Source organism: Lactuca serriola, chromosome 8 (assembly GCF_051521515.1).
Source record: "Lactuca serriola cultivar US96UC23 chromosome 8, Lser_US96UC23_V15, whole genome shotgun sequence".
NCBI classification, from domain to species: Eukaryota; Viridiplantae; Streptophyta; class Magnoliopsida; order Asterales; family Asteraceae; genus Lactuca; species Lactuca serriola.
This window is the reverse complement of record NC_136415.1, coordinates 44,412,723-44,417,929: the sequence shown is the minus strand read 5'-3', so window position 1 is coordinate 44,417,929 and position 5,207 is coordinate 44,412,723. Positions and strand designations below refer to the sequence as shown.

The window sequence follows — 5,207 nt, the reverse complement described above, 5'->3', positions numbered from 1 at the left end:
CATAAGACTTAGTTTTCTCATGGACTTTCTACAAGATCTTTTGCAGGCTTTGTAAAAAAATTCTTTGTGGCAAACAAAAAAATGACACGGCACATGGACGATTAATGAGGTTTGCTCTAAAAATAGAAGAGGATTGGAAAAATAATTATTTTACATCGGTTAAGGACTAAATCCGTTAAAATGAAACCGTGTGGATTGAAACAACAATAAAAATATTTTTTTTGGATCCAATTAATAACAAATGGTATGCAACACAGCAACAGGACTAGCTTAGTAATGTACTAAAAAAATTTATGCGTGGTGGCCTAACGAAAATGTGGTTGTCATGTTGGAAATGACGATTACCACATGGTTTTTAGCATTTAGCGAGAAGGAAACTTGGCCTGAAATTAGTCAACTATTGCATGGACTTGAGTTCCCAAAAACTCTTCATGTTTTAGATTAGATGATTAAATCATCATGTGTTTTTTGTTCGTTTAAGTAGGATCTTGTGTGTTGATTAATAGGTGATGAGGGCACCATGGATCTGTAGCTTTTTCTTTGGCTTCTTTCTCATATTCTCATCTATCGCTGCTCAACTTAATTACTTTCATAATATTGCAAATCTTTCAACCACATGGACCAACGGTGGATCTGTTCTCCGTTCAATCAATTTCACAGATGGCTCAAGGATCAACGATCATAGTCATTCTCCTTACGACAAAGGGTTTACCCATGTACACATGTGGCTTCTTTTGTACTGGAACCTGCTCATGCAAAGCATCTCTTTTTGAGTATGGTTCAATTTCTACAAGAGGGGATTGTTATTTACCTTCTGAGCTTTTTACAATGATGAGTGTTGATGCAGGCGGACTTCCATACATTTTTTCAGCTTTTATAAAAGTCCAAAAAGCAAGATCAACTCCTTCGTATAAAAAGCAACTTGCAAAAGTTCTAGGTTCCACAATCGGAAGTTTTGTGTTGCTTCTTCTTTTGGTAGTAGGTATTGCTAAGTTCATACTCCATGAGAAAAGAATGAACAGTGAAATAGAAAAAGAGTATTTAGATCAAGTTCCAGGAATGCCCACTAGATTTTCTTATCAAGAATTGAAAGCAGCCGCAGAGAATTTTAGTAAAAAGCTTGGTGAAAGGGGGATTTGGATCAGTTTTCGAAGGAACTCTAGAAGATGGCTCGAGGATTGTAGTAAAATGTCTTGAGGGTTTTATGTGTTGCAGTGTTGGTGATTTTAGTGTCACCATTTCATTTTATGTAACTGGAACTAACATGTGAGCTAAGGGGCTTCATAATTTGTACTCGAATATATGTACAGGTTTGTGTGGAGTGCGCACATGTATAAGATCGAATTAGAAGCCGGTTCGACGACAAGTCGGGGGTCCGGGGGCAGAGCCCCTGGGTCCGGAGTTTCCAAAGGGGCGGCGCCCCTTTGGTGGGGTCTAGGGGTAGTGCCCCTAGTGGGGTCCAAGGTGCAGATCCCCTGGTTGGGGTCTAGGTGTAGTGCCCCAAAAACTTTTCGAATAATACATATGGGAACATAGTGGGAAATACAAATTCTTGAGGGTGATTATGGTAAAACTGACGAAGTTCTTCAGTTTTGGAAACCCTAAATACTCATTAAATTTCGGATTTCCTAGCTTGCTTCCAAAGAAACTCATGACTGCCCAACCCTAATGAAACCTTAATCTCGTTTATTATATAAACGGCTCTTCCTTTTGAGAAGAGATACACACGAAAATTAGTTCTCGTTTTTCTTAAAACACTCACAGAATCTTTCTAGCAATCTGGCTTATGATTTTTGTGCCTAGAATCGTAAGTGTCCTCTTGGATTATCCTAGGCTGAATTTATTGTAACCCAGGAATAGGGTAGAAATATCAATTCGGAAAGTGTTCACACGATCCAAGTTGGTATCCCACTACAAACCCTATAGTTTCCAACATTGTGGACATCAATAAATCATTCCTAGCAGAGGTCGATTCTATTGGCAGCATTCACCATGTAAATTTGGTTAGACTTAGAGGATTTTGTGCTTGGAGTTCACAACGACTTCTCGTCTATGAATTCATGAGTAACATATCATTAGACTAGTGGATCTACCATAGAGTCCGAAAGCATGTACTCAAATGGGAACACATAAAGAAGATTGTTCTTCACATTTCTAAAGGTTTAGCGTATCTCCATGGAGATTGTAGGCAGAAAATCGTTCACCTTGATATTAAACCTCAAAACATACTCCTAGACGAAGTGAAAGCCAAGTGATAACTACAATGAGAGGAAACTTTGGTTATATGGCTTCAGAATGGTTGAGCTCCATTATCACTGAAAAGGTGATTGTTCTTTTGGAGATCTTATGTTGAAGGAAGAATTTTGATAGAAATTAGACGGAAGAAAGTTGGCACTTATTGCGTGTCTTTCAGAGCTGTTAGGAACAAGGGACTTTGTTAAGTATAGTTGACATGCATAGTGAAGATATGTAGGCACATGATACAGAAGTCGCGGAGATGATGAAACTGGCTTCATGGTGTCTACAGATAGGTTTTATTAAAAGGCCTTCAATGTCATCTGTGGTTAAGGTGTTAGAGGGAGTAATAAATGTTGAATCGAACTTGGATTACAACTTCTTAGATCCAAGAGTACAGAAAACCATAATTGAACAGCAGAAAAGCTTAAAACCCATGTTGCCTTCCATTCTATCCTGGCCAAGGTGATGTGCAATGAGGTTCGTGTGGATCATTTCTATACATTGTTCTAATGTTACTGTGTTTTCTCTCTTAATGAACTGTTAAAGTGCTAGTTATGAACGAATTTTGTTCCCTAATTAACAAAATTGATGTACATATTTTATGTGTTGTCTAGTGTTAACTTCTTATAATTGTGTTCAGGCTTGGGCTTTGCTCGTTTAACTAGTACCTGGCTCCAACTCGATTAACATCTTGATAACAGTGTTTCCCGAACTCGGATCATCTCATTAGTGTTCAAGCCATAGTTCTAATACTCCTTGAATTAGTTAAATACTTGGTAATAATCTAAAAATTAATATGAATGGTTTGTTTATAGGATGGAGATCGATGATGCCCCATGAATACTTGTTTTAAACCTCGAACTGGAGCTCGTAAAACCCATTTTTAGCACTAATTAAATTGAATAAAGTAGAATTATTGGATTAATATTCTAGGAGTATGTTTTGAGGTTAAATCAAATGGGGTCCTCATCTTCATGTATATATGTTAAACCTTTGGCTATATAAAATCTATATATTTTTTCTATATTCCCTTTCAAGTATGTGCTCTCGGTCTAAGTGGTAGATCCAACAATCTGTTGATCCGTTACTGATGAAGTCATACACGAACAAGTCATCATGATTTCCAACCACATATTCAGTCATCAAAGTTTAAACTAAATTAATGTGGCAGCTACAGATGATTTCTTAATTTGCAAGCTCTAGACCCTTAAGTCATGAGTGCAAACTTTAAGCCATCCTCAAAAGACCCTTAGAAAACATCTCATCTATATTGTGTATTGATAATAAAAGTGTACAATAGGGAGCTCTATATATAGTCATATTCAATCTTATTATAGTAAACTACCATCTAACGCTATCTAATTAGATTAATGATAATTAAAATCATCGACATATATAGCACACTAATTAGGTCTAATATTCCTCCTCAAGCTAAGACTGGGGAGTGACCTATAGCTTGGATCTAAGAAGTAGGAACGGTTATGAGGAAAGAGGCTTTGTGAACACATCAACACTTTGATCATATGAGAGTTTTCTTTGAGAGAATTTTTCCCTAAAAAAATGAAAATCAATTTCCATATGTTTTATGCGCGCATGAAATACCGGATTAGCTGAAAGGTAGGCGACACCTAGATTATCACACCACAAAATAGGAATTGACGTCATAGAGACGTGAAGTTCCTTTTAGAAGCACCTCAAACCAATTGAACTTAACAATTGTATCTGCTAAGCTTTATATTCAGACTCTGTAGACGATCGAGAAACAATACTTTGTTTACGAGCACTCCACAAATGAGATTAGATACAAGGTAGATGACATATCACCCTATGGATCGACAATCATCGAGAGAGCCAACCCAGTATGCATTAGAGAAAGCTATGAGAGAATGACTGCATGCATTTGTGTATGTATGGATGAAAAGGTTTGATTTTTGTTGAATCAGAAAGCCGGAATGAGAGGTTCCTTGAAGATGTCGGAGAATTCTTTTGTCCGTGGACCAATGATTTTGTGGGTAAGTGCATAAATTGACAAACGTTTTTAACTACAATGGTATTGTTCGGTATGAAAAAGTTAGGTATTGTAGCACTCCAACTGTTTGTCTAAATTGAACCGGATTCTCGAGGTGAGGGCTATCACCAAGTGCCAAGTTTGAGTTACTGGCCATTAGAGAGTCGATCAGTTTGGAATGAGAGAGAGACATGCTTTATGAATAATTTTAGAAATGTATTTATTATGGGAGAGAAGAAAGTCATTACCTTTGGGAATTACCTCGGTGCCCAAAAAATATGAAAGTCGACCCATGTCTTGTATCGCAAATGAAGTGCTTAGTCGCTCAATGATGTGGTCAATGAGTCGGGGATTGTTGTCGATTAAGTGATGTCATCCATATAAACGAGCATATGTAAAATATTACTATTATGGGAGTAAATAAACAATGAGGGATCTGTTTTAGACCCTTGAAATCCAAGCTGTAACACGGCTCCCGAAAGGCGATTGAACCAAGTTCTTGGAGCTTGTTTGAGTTCTTATATCGACTTGTGATGCAGACGTAGATGATTTGTATTATGGGGATCAATAAAACCTCATGGTTGTCATAGATAAACGGTTTCCTGGAGATCACCATGCAAAAATAGGTTTTATACATCCAGTTGATGAAGAGGCCAATGCCTTGTAACAATTGACAAAACCACATCAATAGTTGTGTATTTTACCACCGGACTAAATGTCTCATGATAATCAATTCTCATTTTTTGTTTGAGATCTTTTGCCACTAAATAAGTATTGTAACATTTTATATTGATGTTTTCATTGTGTTTCAAAATGTACACCTACTTACAATCAATAATATTAGCATTAGGAAAATATGGTACTAAGGTCAATGTACCATTTCTCGTTGAAGCTGTGAATTCCTCAGTCATGGAAACATGCCATTTGTGGCCTTTGGTTGGTAATAGAAAAAGATGGAGAG

General features: G+C 37.0%; 1 pseudogene; it reads left to right on the top strand.

The window, feature by feature from the left end:
• The first annotated feature begins 660 nt into the window (after window positions 1-660).
• Window positions 661-2,704, top strand: LOC145066854 (G-type lectin S-receptor-like serine/threonine-protein kinase SD2-5; annotated as a pseudogene).
• Window positions 2,705-5,207: the final 2,503 nt, after the last annotated feature.